Here is an 18,924-nt window from a genome sequence, read left to right on the forward strand (position 1 = left end):
ATTGTGCTTCTAGCCTCAACGGTTCTGCCGCTGTCACCCAAAAGCACCTCACATTTAGGTCAGGCTTCGTTTTGGGCCTTGTGCTAAGACCTTTCTGGATGTCAATATCGTTCCCCAAAAACGTCAGAGACAGCTGCTCTTCACATATGTGGCTCTGTATATGGCCCCCAACCATAATCTGGAAATATATTAAATTCAGACTATACATGGATACATAGCACTACCTAGGTGGAACTTGTAAGTCCTCCAAAAAGAGCCAAAAAAAACGGATAAAAATCTGTTTTTATAATATGTACCGGTTCATGAGGGTTGCCTAATCACACACATGACATTTTAGAAAGATGTGACCTTTTTAACCCTTTGAAACAGCCCCTATGACCCCAATTCAAGGCACTTCCGGTTGTCACAGGAAGCTGAAAATAAACACATATCCTCATTGGGGTAGGCTTTTACAGAATCCTGAGTTTCAAGTCTTTACGTTAAGAACTGACTGATTTACAGAGGGTTGAACTCAGTGTTTATACAAACTGCAGGTTGGGTATATCAAAACCACTTTTAGGGTAATTTAACCACTTCCGGTTGCTCTAGGAAGCTTAAACTCAACACAGGTAATCCTCATAGTGGCCTGATGGATTGTCATTGAAGACAGCTTGAGATGGCAATCATAACCCACATAGGCATCAGGTTGAATTTAGGGCAGCAGGCAATGTATTCCTATGGGGAGAGATGTCAATGTAAACTGTTAGAAGAAAACACCCTGTTTTCACTGTTAAGGGTTAATTCCACACTGTCAAGGTTAGGCTTGCACAGATCGGGAGGACCTTGGGAAGGTTCCTGTGATTGAATTGTGCTTCTAGCCTCAACGGTTCTGCCGCTGTCACCCAAAAGCACCTCACATTTAGGTCAGGCTTCGTTTTGGGCCTTGTGCTAAGACCTTTCTGGATGTCAATATCGTTCCCCAAAAACGTCAGAGACAGCTGCTCTTCACATATGTGGCTCTGTATATGGCCCCCAACCATAATCTGGAAATATATTAAATTCAGACTATACATGGATACATAGCACTACCTAGGTGGAACTTGTAAGTCCTCCAAAAAGAGCCAAAAAAAACGGATAAAAATCTGTTTTTATAATATGTACCGGTTCATGAGGGTTGCCTAATCACACACATGACATTTTAGAAAGATGTGACCTTTTTAACCCTTTGAAACAGCCCCTATGACCCCAATTCAAGGCACTTCCGGTTGTCACAGGAAGCTGAAAATAAACACATATCCTCATTGGGGTAGGCTTTTACAGAATCCTGAGTTTCAAGTCTTTACGTTAAGAACTGACTGATTTACAGAGGGTTGAACTCAGTGTTTATACAAACTGCAGGTTGGGTATATCAAAACCACTTTTAGGGTAATTTAACCACTTCCGGTTGCTCTAGGAAGCTTAAACTCAACACAGGTAATCCTCATAGTGGCCTGATGGATTGTCATTGAAGACAGCTTGAGATGGCAATCATAACCCACATAGGCATCAGGTTGAATTTAGGGCAGCAGGCAATGTATTCCTATGGGGAGAGATGTCAATGTAAACTGTTAGAAGAAAACACCCTGTTTTCACTGTTAAGGGTTAATTCCACACTGTCAAGGTTAGGCTTGCACAGATCGGGAGGACCTTGGGAAGGTTCCTGTGATTGAATTGTGCTTCTAGCCTCAACGGTTCTGCCGCTGTCACCCAAAAGCACCTCACATTTAGGTCAGGCTTCGTTTTGGGCCTTGTGCTAAGACCTTTCTGGATGTCAATATCGTTCCCCAAAAACGTCAGAGACAGCTGCTCTTCACATATGTGGCTCTGTATATGGCCCCCAACCATAATCTGGAAATATATTAAATTCAGACTATACATGGATACATAGCACTACCTAGGTGGAACTTGTAAGTCCTCCAAAAAGAGCCAAAAAAACCAGATAAAAATCTGTTTTTATAATATGTACCGGTTCATGAGGGTTGCCTAATCACACACATGACATTTTAGAAAGATGTGACCTTTTTAACCCTTTGAAACAGCCCCTATGACCCCAATTCAAGGCACTTCCGGTTGTCACAGGAAGCTGAAAATAAACACATATCCTCATTGGGGTAGGCTTTTACAGAATCCTGAGTTTCAAGTCTTTACGTTAAGAACTGACTGATTTACAGCGTTCGCCACAATAACATCTGCTAACCATGTGTCTTTATATACGGTATGTTATACCATATATGGCATCTTGCCTATGCCGCTCGGTCATTACTCATCCATATATTTATATGTATATATTCTATTCCATCCCTTTACTTGATTTGTGTGTATTAGGTAGTTGTTCTGGAACGGTTGTTGTTGAATTGCTAGATTACTTGTTAGATATTACTACAATGTGTCCTAAAATGGTTACAAATACAAGACTGTGTGTGTGTGTGTGTGTGTGTGTGTGTGTGTGTGTGTGTGTGTGTGTGTGTGTGTGTGTGTGAGTATGCGTGTGTACATCTGTGCATGCATTTACATGTGTGTGACTGCATGTGGGTGTGTCTGTTGGTGAGGAATGCACACATGGCAACTGTTTACCCATAACAAGGGTCCCCTTCCCACTCACAGTCCACCCATAATACAGGGGGCACTGGGTGTAACTGCAGAGGTGTGTGTGTGTGTGTGTGTGTGTGTGTGTGTGTGTGTGTGTGTGTGTGTGTGTGTGTGTGTGTGTGTGTCAGCGTTACCTTGGAGACAGAGCTACTGTTTGTCTAACACTGCTTCACACTTCAGCTCCTCAAAGCTTCATGTGTGTGTATACGTGTGTGCTTGTGTATATGAGTGTGTGTGTGTGTGTACATGTGTATTTACGCCATTTGGAATGAATGCCTAACCAATATTTTAACCCTATCCAGAATCCTAACCCTTAACCTTAACCCTTAATTTTGAAACTTGATGTTTGGAGGAACTTCAATAAATATCTAATTCTGCAGTGCAACTCTGAGAGCTTGTTGTAAGAAGATCAGTCTCAAACTCAGAAAGGAGGTAAGTAGAGGTGGTTTGAGCGACGGCGTTCCGATGATGTCGCTATTGACTTCCCGGCATGGTGGAACGGTGTGTGGCGCTACGGTTCAAAGTGATGTCTTGTTGGTGTGGAATGTGTGATGGCTGGGCTGCCTGTTTGAAGTGGTGCGGGGTGCCGGCCTGGAAAAATGGCCCCTGAAAGTACGGGGGGCTGTCTGACACCAGTGTGGGATGATGGGCCCTGAGCTTTGGGCTCGCTGGACACACTGGTTCCACATTCCTCCAACCAGGTACTGGAGATATACTGGTTCCAAGAATGGTCATAGCCATCTATACACATGCATGGACACACACGGGTGTACAGTGAAACGCACACACACACACACACACACACACACACACACACACACACACACACACACACACACACACACACACACACACACACACACACACACACACACACACACACACACACACAAAGAACACTCGCCCGATGCTCTGTGCAATCTCAGGCAGTTAAATGTGGCAGTTAGATGGAGTCTTTCAGTGGTATGTTGTTCTTTCTCTCTTCCCCCGGCACCGTTGCTCCATCACACTGCTGTCACCAGCCCAGACACATACACACACACACACACGCAAACACACAGTCTCTCTCTTTCAAACACACACAGGCAGGCAAGTATGCACGCACACACGCACACTCATACACACACTGTGTTGCTGTCAACAGTCCAGAGAGACACTTCCACACCTATGGCCTGACTCTGGTTGGAGAGTGCAGCCCGGGCCAAGTGCACTTTGCTGCTAAGCTATTTTGTGCCTTTCTGCTGATATTAATATGATGTATACGTTGCCCATATTTGGACAGCCTCAGCAGGAGTTGCCTCAGGCTCACCAACTAAGCCTGTCCTAATATGGATACCGTTGTCATAACTCTCCTGTGACGATCTGAAGGATCAGGTTATAGGGGGGTCCACTCTACAGCGTGCTATCTCTCATAGAGGGGGAGAGCAGGAAGTTGACTGTTTTATGGCCGGTTATAAAATATGCTGCCCCTATGCTCTGTAGTTTTCGAGTTTGGAATGTAAACTGTAGAACACAGAGAGTTTGTTTAATTATTCAATGTTTCTACTTTTGAGAATGTGGGAATGGTCCGTGGATTCTTAAGGGATGGTATTGACGAGTGTGTTTCATTTGGTGATCTCATGAAGGACAGGAAACACACACAACTGTATCTCTTAAAGTGTACATTTTCAAGCTGTCAGGTTTACATCTAAATATTGTGAAACATATGTGATTAAACATGAAACGATTTGTGAAAAGATGTAATGTGATGTTAACCTTCTAAATGAGAGTATGGATTTTCATATAAAGATGAACTAGTCAGTGGCCACACCCCCGTGAGCCTAGACGCCACGTTAGGTGTCATAGAACCAGCCCTTCTTCCACAGAGTATAAAACCCACTTCCTACAAAATATACATTAAGTCAGAGAACGCCGGGACAGAGTTCCCACGTTGGAATGGCTCGAGAGCTATAGGCCACGGAGGCCATACAACTGTAGTTTTGGCTACACGGCTGGAAATGGTCAAACTCTGAGACTATCGATCACTACAGAATAAGAGCAAATCCTAGACGTAGAATTACTAGTCTGCAGCTAGAAATTACGTAAACCTAGGACGAGAATACAGACAACCGCCGAAACATCTACTCTAAGGACAGGCTACGCCTGACGTATCCATTACAACAGACACTATCCAGAGCCGCGGAGGACACTGTGACTTCTGGGGAAGTTAACCAGAGACTCTCTGATGAACTGACTCTCCAGCAGACGGACAAGCAATTCCAACAGAGAATACAACAACAACATATGGGCGTAATATATGCATTGCAATTATTCTCGAATGAGCGGCCGTTCATGTGCAAAGGATTAGCAATTCAATGAATATAATTATCAACTGTGTTTAGTGAATCCATTTTGTCTTTCCCGCTCTTTCTTAGTCCCCACCCCTTTCCTTTGTCTACCAAGCCGTCATATCGGCTTCGTCTGCAAGGGACTTTTTATTTGTACCATGTAGTAACCCAAATATCTACTGTTTGTTTGTTATATAATTCCGTGTGTTATTTAGTTAGATAGTAAATACATAATTAAGCCAATTTGTATATCACTGACTCATGATTTAGGCTAGGGTTTGTGCAGATATCCAAGGGTTTGCGACGTTCAGTAATGAGAACTGATGAGGTAATAATAATTCATTAATAGAAGACTGTAATTGATCAGATATTAAAATATCTGAAGAGTTATATTCGGAAAATTATAACTCTGTAAATCTCAACATTTTCCGTGGTGCAACGACTTCCTAGTTATCTAATGTTGACATGATTAGTTTATTCACATAATAATTAAACCTAGAGAACTGATTTGATATAAAGAAGTCTTCACATTTAATGATAGTCCAGACACAACACCATCGATGTAGGTGTGTATTGTTGTTTTCAATAAACATTGCAAGAAGATGCAGACATTTGATTTGCCTGCTGGAGGTCAGGGAGACCACCAGCTTAACCATTGAAAACTATTTGCGGTTTTCAATGTTTTTATTATTTGGTTGTAATATGATCCTCTTGAGGAGCACAGTCAGAAAGACTGATTTCTGATTATTCCATGCAAAACAATTGTGCACCTTTAGCTCTATCATCAGTTCCAGAAAGTAACTACATCATTTTTATGTTCAGTTAAAACTTCTTATGGCTGGGATCCCGTTAACGGGATCGATATGACAACAGCCAGTGAAAGTGCAGGGCGCCAAATTCAAAACAACAGAAATCTCATAATTAAAATTCCTCAGACATACAAGTATTTTACACCATTTTAAAGATAAACTTGTTGTTAATCCCACCACAGTGTCCGATTTCAAAAATGCTTTACGACGAAAGCACACCAAACGATTCTGTTAAGTCAGTACCTAGTCACAGAAAAACACAGCCATTTTTCCAGCCAAAGAGAGGAGTCACAAAAAGCAGAAATAGAGATAAAATTAATCACTAATCTTTGATGTTCTTCATCAGATGACACTCATAGGACTTCATGTTACACAATACATGTATGTTTTGTTCGATAAAGTTCATATTTATATCCAAAAATCTTAGTTTACATTGGCGCGTTATGTTCAGTAATGTTTTGCATCCAAAACATCCGGTGATTTTGCAGAGAGCCACATCAATTTACAGAAATACTCATAATAAACATTGATAGAAGATATAAGTATTATACATGGAACTTTAGATAAACCTCTCCTTAATGCAACCGCTGTGTCAGATTTCAAAAAAACTTTACGGAAAAAGCACACCATGCTATAATCTGAGTACAGCGCTCAGAGCCCAAACAAGCCATAAAGATATCCGCCATGTTGTGGAGTCAACAGATGTCAGAATAGCATTATAAATATTCACTTACCTTTGATGATCTTCATCAGAATGCACTCCCAGGAATCCCAGTTCCAAAATAAATGTTTGATTTGTTCCATGAAGTCCATAATTTATGTCCAAATACCTCCTTTTTGTTCGCACGTTCAATACACAATCCAAACTCAGACAAAAAGTCATATTACAGTTCGTAGAAACATGTCAAACGAAGTATAGAATAAATCTTTAGGATTTATGTCTGTCTTTTTTTATTTTTTATTTAACCAGATAGGCCAGTTGAGAACAAGTTCTCATTTACAACTGTGATCTGGCCAAGATAAAGCAAAGCAGTGCGACAAAAACAACAACACAGAGTTACACATAAACAAACATACAGTCAATAACACAAAAGAAAATAAAAATTGAAAAATCTATGTACAGTGTGTGCAAATGTAGAAGAGTAGGGAGGTAAGGCAATAAATAACTTCTTTGGGCTGCAAGCCCGATGTCGGTACACTTATGACAACAGCCAGCTCAAGTGCAGGGCGCGAAATTCAAAATATAAAGATAAAGATAAACATCTTGTGAATCCAGCCAACATGTCCGATTTTTAAAATGTTTTACAGCGAAAACACCACGTATATTTATGTTAGCTCACCACCAAATACAAAAAAGGACAGACATTTTTCACAGCACAGGTAGCATGCACAAAACCAACCTAACTAACCAAGAACCAACCAAACTAACCAAGAAACAACTTCATCAGATGACAGTCTTATAACATGTTATTCAATAAATCTATGTTTTGTTCGAAAAATGTGCATATTTGAGCTATAAATCAGTTTTACATTGCAGCTACCATCACAGCTACCGTCAGAAATAGCACCGAAGCAGCCAGAGTAATTACAGACACCAACGTCAAATACCTAAATACTCATCATAAAACATTTCTGAAAAATACATGGTGTACAGCAAATGAAAGACAGGCATCTTGTGATTCCAGCCAATATTTCCGATTTCTTAAGTGTTTTACAGCGAAAACACAATATAGCATTATATTAGCTTACCACAATAGCCAGAAACACAAGCCATTCCCCAGCAGCAAAAGTTAGCGATCGTAACAAACCAGCAAAAGATATATAATTTTTGACTAACCTTGATAAGCTTCATCAGATGACAGTCCTATAACATCAGGTTATACATACACTTATGTTTTGTTAGAAAATGTGCATATTTAGAGCTGAAATCAGTGGTTATACATTGTGCTAACGTAGCATCTTTTTCCCACAACGTCCGGATATTTTTCTGACACTCACATATTCTGACCAAATAACTATTCATAAACATTACTAAAAAATACATGTTGTATAGGAAATGATAGATACACTAGTTCTTAATGCAATCGCCGTGTTAGAATTCTAAAAATAACTTCATTACGACATGCAGTTTACGTTATGGCGAGAGCGTGCCCAAAATCTGGGCGCAAACTACTAGTTCACATGTTCGACAGATATATGAAATAGCATCATAAAATGGGTCCTACTTTTGATGATCTTCCATCAGAATGTTGTACAAGGGGTCCTTTGTCCAGAACAATCGTTGTTTGGATTTAGAATGTCCTCTTCTCCAGTCAATTAGCACGGAAAGCTAGCAAAGTGGCGCGAAGCTCTCCTTCCTGAACAAACGCAGACAAAGCAACACGCCTAACGTCCTGAAAAAATTTCAATAATCTAATAAAACTATGTTGAAAAAACATACTTTACGATGATATTGTCACATGTATCGAATAAAATCAAAGCCGGAGATATTAGTCGTCTATAACGACAGCTTTACAGAAGGCAATACCAGGTCCCTTCTCGCGCGTTCCAGAAAACAGGAAATTGGGGTCACGTCATGCCAAGAGCTTTTATTCGACCTCAGATCATGTTATACACTCCATTTCTTCTCTCACTGCCTGTTGACATCTAGTGGAAGGCGTATGACGTGCATGTATACTAATAAATATCAAGCACATTTATAGGCAGGCCCTAGAACAGAGCATCGATTTCAGATTTTCCACTTCCTGTCAGGAAGTTTGCTGCAAAATGAGTTCTGTTTTACTCACAGATATAATTCAAACGGTTTTAGAAACTAGAGAGTGTTTTCTATCCAATAGTAATAATAATATGCATATTGTACGAGCAAGAATTGAGTACGAGGCCGTTTGAAATGGGCACCTTTTATCCAGGCTATTCAATACTGCCCCTGCAGCCCAAAGAGGAAAAGCCATAGTGGCGAGATCATTACAATTTAGCATTAACACTGGAGTGATAGATGTGCAGATGATGATGTGCAAGTAGAGATACTGGGGTGCAAAAGAGCAAGAGGGTAAGTAATAATATGGGGATGAGGTAGTTGGGTGTGCTATTTACAGATTGGCTGTGTACAGTACAGGTACTGTGATCGGTAAGCTGCTCTGACAGCTGATGCTTAAAGTTAGAGAGGGAGATATAAGACTCCAGCTTCAGAGATTTTTGCAATTCGTTCCAGTCATTGGCAGCAGAGAACTGGAAGGAAAGGCGGCCAAAGGAAGTGTTGGCTTTGTGGATGACCAGTGCAATATACCTGCTGGAGCGCGTGCTACGGGTGGGTGTTGCTATGGTGACCAGTGAGCTGAGATAAGGCAGGGTTTTACCTAGCAAAGACTTATAGATGAACGGGAGCCAGTGGGTTTAGTGAGGGCCATCCAACGAGAGCATACAGGTCGCAGTGGTGGGTAGTATATGGGGCTTTTGTGATAAAATGGATGGCACTGTGATAGACTACATCCAGTTTGCTGAGTAGAGTGTTGGGGGCTATTTTGTAAATGACATCGCCGAAGTCAAGGATCGGTAGGATAGTCAGTTTTATGAGGGTATGTTTGGCGGCATGAGTGAAGGAGGCTATGTTTGCGAAATAGGAAGCCGATTCTAGATTTAATTTTGGATTGGAGATGCTTAATGTGAGTCTGGAAGGAGAGTTTACAGTCTAACCAGACACCTAGGTATTTGTAGTTGTGTGGGCCCAAGAATTGAACCCTGTGGCACCCCCATAGAGACTGCCAGAGGTCCGGACAACAGGCCCTCCGATTTGACACACTGAACTCTTTCTGAGAAGTAGTTGGTGAACCAGGCGAGGCAGTCATTTGAGAAGCCAAGGCTATTGATTCGCCGATAAGAATGCGGTGATTGACAGAGTCGAAAGCCTTGGCCAGGTCGATGAAGACGGCTGCACAGCACTGTCTTTTATCGATATTGATATGATATTGTTTAGGACCTTGAGCATGGCTGAGGTGCACCCATGACCAGCTCGGAAACCAGATTGCATAGTGAAGAAGGTGCGGTGTGATTCGAAATGGTCGGTGATCTATTTATTAACTTGACTTTCGAAGATTTTAGAAAAGCAGGACAGGAAGGATATAGGTCTATAACAGTTTGGGTCTAGAGTGTCTTTGGGTCTAGAGTGTCTCCCCTTTGAAGAGGGGGATGACCGCGGCAGCTTTCCAATCTTTGTCTGTAGTTGCTTTCCAGCAGAAATAGTGATTAAACCATCTTAAAAACAATGCTGACAAGGGAATGATTTTGGCTATCTTAGGTACATTGGTTGGAGAAAAAAAAAGTTTCCACGATGTTTAGGCAACTTCACAAAGTTTCTAGCTTGCAAACATAATTTCTCGCTAGTTAGCTACATTACATGAACAAATATGCCTTTCTGCTGTATATACTAGACACACACTTGTCTGGTATATACAGTGCCTTCAGAAAGTATTCAGACCCCTTGACTTTTTCCAATTGGTGTGTGTTACAGCCTGAATTGAAAATGTATTAAATTCACTGGCCTACGCACAATACCCCATATGTCAAAGTGGAATTATGCTTTTCGAAACTTTTGCTAATTGATTAAAAGTGAAAATCTGAAATGTCGTCAGTCAATACATATTCAACCCCTTTTTTATGGCAAGCCTAAATAAGTTCAGGAGTAAAGATTAGCTTAACAAGTCACATAATTTGCATGAACTCCCTTTGTGTGCAATAATAGTGTTTAACATCAAATTACATTTTATTGGTCACATACACATGGTTACCAGATGTTAATGCAAGTGTCGTGAAATGCTTCTAGTTCCAACAGTGCAGTAATATCTAACAAGTAATCTAACAATTCCCCAACAACTACCTAATACACACAAATCTAAAGAGGTGAATGAGAATATGTACATATAAATATATGGATGAGCGATGGCCGAGCGGCATAGGCAAGGTGCAGTAGATGGTATAAAATACAGTATATACATGTGATATGAGTAATGTAAGATATGTAGACATGATTAAAGTGGCATTATTTAGAGTAGCATTGTTTAAAGTGACTAGTGATCCATTTATTAAAGTGTCCAGTTATTGGGTCTCAATGTGGGCAGCAGCCTCTCTGAGTTAGTTATTGCTGTTTAGCAGTCTGATGGCCTTGAGATAGAAGCTGTTTCTCAATCTCTCAGTAACAGCTTTGATGCACCTGTACTGACCTCACCTTCTGGATGATAGCGGTGTGAACAGGCAGTGGCTCGGGTGGTTGTTGTCCTTGATGATCTTTTTGGCCTTCTTGTGACATCGGGTGCTGTAGATGTCATGGAGGGCAAGTAGTTTGCCCCCGGTGATGCGTTATGCAGACCCCACCACCCTCTGGAGAGCCCTGCGGTTGTGGGCGGTGCAGTTGCCATACCAGGCTGTGATACAGCCCGACAGGATGCTCTCGATTGTGCATCTGTAGAAGTTTGTCAGGGTTTTGGGTGACAAGCCAAATTTCTTCAGCTTCCTGAGGTTAAAGAGGCGCTGTTGCGCCTTCTTCGTCACACTGTCTGTGTGAGTGTACCATTTCAGTTTGTCTGTGATGTGTACGCCAAGGAACTTAAAACTGTGCACCTTTTCACTGCTGTCCCTTCGATGTCGATAGGGGGGTGCTCCCTCTGTTGTTTCCTGAAGTCCACGATCATCTCCTTTGTTTTGTTGACGTTGAGTGAGAGGTTGTTTTCCTGACACCACACTCCGAGTGCCCTCACCTCCTCCCTGTAGGCTGTCTCGTCGTTGTTGGTCATCAAGTCCACTACTGTTGTGTTGTCTGAAAACTTGATGATTGAGTTGGAGGCGTGCATGGCCATGCAGTCCGTGGGTGAACAGGGAGTACAGGAGAGGGCTGAGCACACACCCTTCTGGGGACCCAGTGTTGAGGTTCAGTGAAGTGGAGATGTTGTTTCTTACCTTCACCACCTGGGGGCGGCCCGTCAGAAAGTCCAGGACCCAGTTGCACAGGGAGGGGTTGAGACCCAGGGCCTCCTTCTTGATGTGACAGAGCGCAGAATTACTGACAAATTTACAAACGCTAAACAACCGTTGAATAGGGCCGGTGTCAGTAAACGGCAAAAAAGTGTCATAAATTGTTGCCAGCAGCAAAATTGCAGTCATCAACGTTCTAGATAACATGAAAACAGCCTAACCAGCTCTGCTAGGGCGAATAAAATGGTCAGAGTGAGCTGATTCCTTATTTGTGTCTGGAAGTAGCTAGCAAGCTACCCAAACGTTAGCCAGTTTTCTTGAGTGCTGTTGAGGTCAGAATGCTCGGATCAACCCTACTCCTTCGCCAGAGCATCCAGTGTGCGCTATGAACGCTCCAAGAGCAAAACGCTCTGAATTTCTGATCGGACAATCTGGCACTCTGGCACTCCAGATTGAATTTACGAAAACACCCGTAGTATAAACCAGCTTTTAGTCTTGAAAGCTTTGGTTGTTTAGTACATGGTCTCACATGTGAATCATTAAAGAGCTGGTTGGGGCAAACGCTTAAGAGGGTGTGAACGATGCTGAATGGGTGTAGACAAAGAAAAGCTCTCCAGCAGGTGTACCAAAAAATTCAAGGGCCATTTTCTCAAAAGTGCAGTTACAAGTTTATCAACTTTCAAATCAGAATTACTTTCCCATTTTCCCTCAACTGTAGTGTATAATATAACATTTTCTAGCTCTGAGTCTCTACTTTTATCCAATGTAAAAAACATCATTTTAGAATTTTGCTACATAAGACCGAATCGAGCCGGTCGGTCACATTTAAGTGATAATGCCCCAGAAGCCAGTGTTTGGAGGATATATTGGCACAGGTGTTGTAAGGGAACTCCCCCCCCAATTGTACAAAATAACATGGCAAGTTATTGGCACCGAGCGCAGCATATACACGATGGACAAATACACTACTTCTGGCGGTGTTTCATCCAAAGTTGATGGCAAATGCCATATTGCAAATGAGCTGTGTAACACTCCAAAATTCCTATAGTGGGCGAGTTTGTTCTATCTAAATTTTTCATAGGCTTTATGTAACGCAAGTCAAGACCCAAGAGTAAAATTTTGAGATTTTGAAAGTTTTGGCAAAAACTTATCACCCCCTTAAAAAAGTGCTTTCTGGACCGTTTTTCGAAATTCTTTCGAGTTTTATGTCAATTACACATGTGTAAGAACTATATGAAAATACTTTTTTCAAATTTTATTAACATAATTTTTTTTGAAATTTTATTTGAACTTAAGGTATATGTTTTGTGCATTTGGAATGTGATTTCATAGGAAGTCAAAAGTCAAAAGTCAAAAATGTCAAAAATTTGGAAAAAACGTATCACCCCCTTTAAAAAAGTGCTTTCTGGACCGTTTTTCGAAATTCTTTTGATTTTTAGGTCAATTACACATGTATAAGAACTGTATGAAAATACATTAGTCACATTTTATTATCATAATTTTTTGTAAATGTTTATTTGAACTTAAGGAATATGTTTTGTGCATTTGCAATGTGATTTCATAGGAAGTCAAAAGTCAAAAGTCAAAAATGTCAAAAATTTGGAAAAAACGTATAACCTCCTTTAAAAAAGTGCTTTCTGGACCGTTTTTTGAAATTCTTTCGATTTTTAGGTCAATTACACATGTATAAGAACTGTATGAAGATACTTTAGTCACATTTTTTTATCATAATTTTTTTTGAAATGTTTACTTGTACTTAAGGAATATGTTTTGTGCATTTGCAATCTGATTTAATATGAAGTCAAAAATGTGAATAAATTAGAAAAAACTTATCAACCCCTTTAAAAAAGTGCTTTTTGGATTTCATAGTCGAAAATAACATTTTGTTTTTAAAAGGCCAAAATGAAGCATTTAAAACCGTTTTGAAAAATGACGCCTGGTAACCCAAAACATAGAATATTTTTTGACTTTTTTTGGAAACCTCCTTAAATCACTCAGGCCGGACCCCCATTGACTCGAGAAGAAAAAACAAAACAAAAATTCCAGAAGAAAAAACAGAATATTTTCTGACTTTTTTTGAAAACCTCCATAAATCACTCAGGCCAGCACACATTGATTTTTGTCCGTAGAATAGTGCTCCCAGAGCGGGTATGGAATTCTGGATGCCCCCTAAAAGCAATTTCAACCATGGCACCTGGTAACCCCAAAAAAATACCAGGTGCACGAAAAGTTTGGACTTAGAATATTTTTTGAGTTTTTTGGAAAAACTCCATAAATCACTCAGGTCATTGACTCGAGAAGAAAAAACATAAAATATTTTCAAGAAAAAAAAACAATATTTTTTGACTTTTTTTGAAAACCTCCATAAATCACTCAGGCCAGCACCCATTGATTTTTGCCCGTAGTATAGTGCTCCCAGAGCGGGTATGGAAGTCTGGATCCCCCCTAAAAGCATTTAAGGCTCTGTGTGTCTTTAAGCACCATACTTTTTCATTCCATCCTTGCTGTGTGTGTGTATGTGAGCTTTTCTTTGACATCTGTTTAGAGAAATGACTGATTTACAGTGCATGAAGGTTGCCTAATCACACACTTAAAGTTTTGGAGAGATCTGACTTTTTTAACCCTTTGAAACAGCACCTATGACCCCATTTTAAGGCACTTCCGGTTGGCACAGGAAGCTATAAGTAAAGACCTATCCTGATCGGGGTATGCTTTTACAGAATCCTGAGTTTTAAGTCTATACGTTAAGAACTGACTGATTTACACAGGGTTGAATGCACTATATATCACAAACTGCTGGTTGGGTAAAACACTTTTAGGGTGATTTTATCACTTCCGGTTGCTCCAGGAAGCTTAGAATCAACACAGGTAGACCTCATAGTGGCTTGATGGATTGTCATTGAAGACAGGTTCATAAGACATTCATAACCCACATAGGGTTTATTTAAAGAATGCACGTTACATTTGCATATGATTCAACAGTGAAAAACATCACATCATATTGCAAACATAACACACTGTTGAATCATATTGCAAACACACACTGTTACATTTGCAATATGATGTGTTGAATCATATTGCAAACATAACACACAGTGTTACATTTGCAATATGATGTGTTGAATCATATTGCAAACATAACACACAGTGTTACATTTGTAATATGATGTGTTGAATCATATTGCAAACATAACACACAGTGTTACATTTGCAATATGATGTGTTGAATCATATTGCAAATGTAACGTGCATTCTTTAAATACTTTAGAAATACAAAATTGAACGTCCTGATGACTTCAGGATGGCCGGGCAGTGTTAGTGGTTCCTCTCCATCGCTCGTTGCGTGGTAATTTCATCATGTCGATTTTGGTGATGGTACCCCCCCGTTGAAACATATTGCAAATGCACAAAAGTCAACTAGCAAGTCAGTGTCCATCAGTCAATTGGATATTGTCAGACACCAAACTGATACCATCTGACACTAAACTCACTTTTTCCAACTCCTTTAGAAGCCAACTATAACATATTTCAGAGCAGGCCCAAAATTCACAGCGCCTTCCATTTAAACCATAATAAAACAAATAATACGTAGTTATGTTCTAGCTGCGGGTCCAGTTCTCACATTATGTTTAGCCCTATGTGAGGCGACCTCGAATCCTAAGTTTCGGCTCGATAGGTCATTCGGTGCCCGAGCAATACCTTAATTGGTGCTGAAAATCCACTTTTTTCATTGCCTTGCTACGGGGTCCTTGAATGAGCAATCAAACAGGCTCGTTGGGGTCTGACTCTATGGGCCGAGCCGGTTTCAATGCACCTAGTCTTGAGACTCTGGGACTTTTCTAAATGTCGTCCGTTTCGTTGAGCTGAAAATGAATTGAAAACATAGCAAATACACGAGGCTGTTTATCGGTCTGAGAACCTTCTAGAGCCACATAACTCACCGTGCACAATCGACCTGAGGTCTAGAACAGGTTTGTAAAGTTTCAGAACTCTAAGTCTGACGGTTCTTTAAAAGTTGGAACAAAAGTAACTACTACAGGCACTGTCTGCCTCTTAGCCCCTCAGTGTGTCCCTCCATCATTTCTGTTTGGGTGTGTAAATTTTTCTTTGAAATCTGATGGGACTAATGACTGATTTACAGTTCAGGAGGGTTGCCTAATCACAATTATGAAGTTTTGGAAAGATTTGACATTTTTAACCCTTCAAAACAGCCCATTTGACACCAATTATGGCACTTCCGGTTGGCACAGGAAGCTGAAAGTAAAGACATATACTCACTGGAGTATGCTGTTACAGAATCCTGAGTTTTAAGTCTATATGTTAAAAATTGACTGATTTACATAGGGCTGAATGCACTATTTCTCTCAAATTGCAGGGTGCTTATTGCAAACACTTTTAGGGTGATTTTAACCACTTCCGGTTGCTCCAGGAAGCTTAGAATCGACACAGGTAGACCTCATGGTGGCCTAATGGACTGTCATCAAAGACAGGTTCATAAGACATTCATAACCCACATAGGCTTCAGGTTGAATTTAGGGGAGCAGTCAATGTATTCCTATGGGGCGAAATGTCATTGTAAACTGTTTGATGTAAACACCTTCTTTTAACTGTGAAGGGTTAATGCCACAAGCTCAAGGATAGGCTTGCACAGATCGGGAGGACCTTAAGAACATTCCTGAGGTGAAATTGTGTTTCTAACCTTAACGGTTCTCTCTCTGTCTCCCAAAAGCAAATGAAATTGACATTGAGGTCAAAAGGTCATTCGTGTCCGTTCTCTTGTAACGGTCGCTGCGCTCAGACCGAGTGAGCTACGGTCAAGCGGGGCATCTCGTTGAACTCGGCACGGCCTAGGGATAATGGGAATGCCATTGCCGGCTTTGTGTGTCTTTAAGCACCGTACTTTTTCACTCCATCATTGCTTTGTGTGTGTGTTTTTGTGTGAGAGAGAGCTTTCCTTTGACATCTGCTTAGAGAAATGACTGATTTACAGTTCATGAGGCTTGTCTAATCACACAAATGAAGTTTTGAAAAGTTCTGACCTTTTTAACCCTTCGAAACAGCACCATGACACCATTTTAAGGCACTTCCGGTTGGCACAGGAAGCTATAGGTAAACACATATCTTGACTGGGGTATGCTGTTACAGAATCCTGAGTTTTAAGTCTATACGTTAAGAATTGACTGATCTACATAGGGTTGAATGCAGTGATTTTCAAAATTGCAAGTCATGTATATCTGGACACTTTTTAGGGTGATTTTAACCACTTCCGGTTGCTCCAGGTAGCTTAAAATCAACACAGGTAGACCTCATAGTAGCCTGATGGATTGTTATCAAAGACAGGTTCATAAGACATTCATAACCCACATAGGCTTCAGGTTGAATTTAGAGGAGCAGTCAATGTATTCCTATGGGGCGAAATGTCATTGTAAAATGTTTGATGTAAACGCCTTCTTTTAACTGTGAAGGGTTAATGCCACAAGGTCAAGGTTAGGCTTGCACAGATCGGGAGGACCTTAGGATTGTTCCTGAGGTGAAATTGTGCTTCTAACCTTAACGGTTCTCTCTCTGTCTCCCAAAAGCAAATGAAATTGACATTGAGGTCAAAAGGTCATTTGTGTCCGTTCTCTTGTAACGGTCGCTGCGCTCAGACCGAGCGAGCTACGGTCAAGCGGGGCATCCCGTTGAACTCGGCACGGCCTGGAGAATATGGCGATGTCATTTTAGTGGTGATTTCAGAATGCTATTTTGGTGCATTCATGGAAGGCGCTGTGAATTTTGGGCCTGCTCTGAAATATGTGATAGTTGGCTTCTAAAGGAGTTGTAAAAAGTGAGTTTGGAGTCAGATGGTATCAGTTTGGTGTCTGAAAATATCCAATTGACTGATGGACACTTGCTAGTTGACTTTTGTTGACACTTGCTAGTTGACTTGCTAGTCGACTTTTGTACATTTGCAATATGTTTCAACGCGGGGGTACCATCACCAAAATCGACATGATGAAATTTCACGCAACGAGCGTTGGAGAGGAACCACTATCACTGCCCGGCCATCCTGAGGTCATCAGGACGTTGACTTTTGTATTTCTAAAGTATTTAAAGAATGCACGTTACATTTGCAATATGATTCAACATCACATCATATTGCAAATCTAACGTGCATTTGCAATATGATGTGATGTTGAATCATATTGCAAATGTAACGTACATTCTCTTAAATACTTTAGAAATGCAAAAGTCAACGGTCTGATGACCTCAGGATGGCCGGGCAGTGATAGTGGTTCCTCTCCATCGCTCGTTTCGTGAAATTTCATCATGTCGCTTTTTCCTCATGGTACCTCCCCGTTGAAACATATTGCAAATGTACAAAAGTCAACGAGCAAGTCAGTGTCCATCAGTCAAATAGATATTTTCAGACACCAAACTGATACCATCTGACTCCAAACTCACTTTTTCCAACTCCTTTAGATGCCAACTATAACATATTTCAGAGCAGGCCCAAAATTCACAGCGCCTTCCATTTAAACCATAATAAAACAAATAATACGTAGTTATGTTCTAGCTGCGGGTCCAGTTCACACATTATGTTTAGCCCTATGTGAAGCGACCTCGAATCCCAAGTTTCGGCTCGATAGGTCATTCGGTGCCCGAGCAAAACCCTAATTGGTGCTGAAATTCCACTTTTTTCATTGCCTTGCTACGGGGTCCTTGAATGAGCAATCAAACAGGCTCGTTGGGGTCTGTCTCTATGGGCCGAGCCGGTTTCAACGCACCTAGTCTTGAGACTCTGGGACTTTTCTAAAGGTCGTCCGTTTCGTTGAGGTCAAAATGAATTGAAAACATGGCAAATACACGAGGCTTTTTATCGATCCGAGAACCTTCTAGAGTCATATAATTCACCGTGCACAATCGACCTGAGGTCTAGAACAGGTTTGTAAATTTTCAGAACTCTAGGTCTGACGGTTCTTTAAAAGTTGGAACAAAAGTAACTACTGCAGGCACTGTCTGCCTCTTAGCCCCTCAGTGTGTCCCTCCATCATTTCTGTGTCGGTGTGTATTTTTTTTTGTTGAAATCTGATGGGATGAAGAACTGATTTACAGTTCAGGAGGGTTGTCTATTCACATATATGAAGTTTTGGAAAGATTTGACATTTTTAACCCTTCGAAACAGCCCATTTGACACCAGTTATGGCACTTCCGGTTGTCACAGGAAGCTATAAATA

This window comes from Salvelinus namaycush, chromosome 40 (assembly GCF_016432855.1).
Source record: "Salvelinus namaycush isolate Seneca chromosome 40, SaNama_1.0, whole genome shotgun sequence".
NCBI classification, from domain to species: Eukaryota; Metazoa; Chordata; class Actinopteri; order Salmoniformes; family Salmonidae; genus Salvelinus; species Salvelinus namaycush.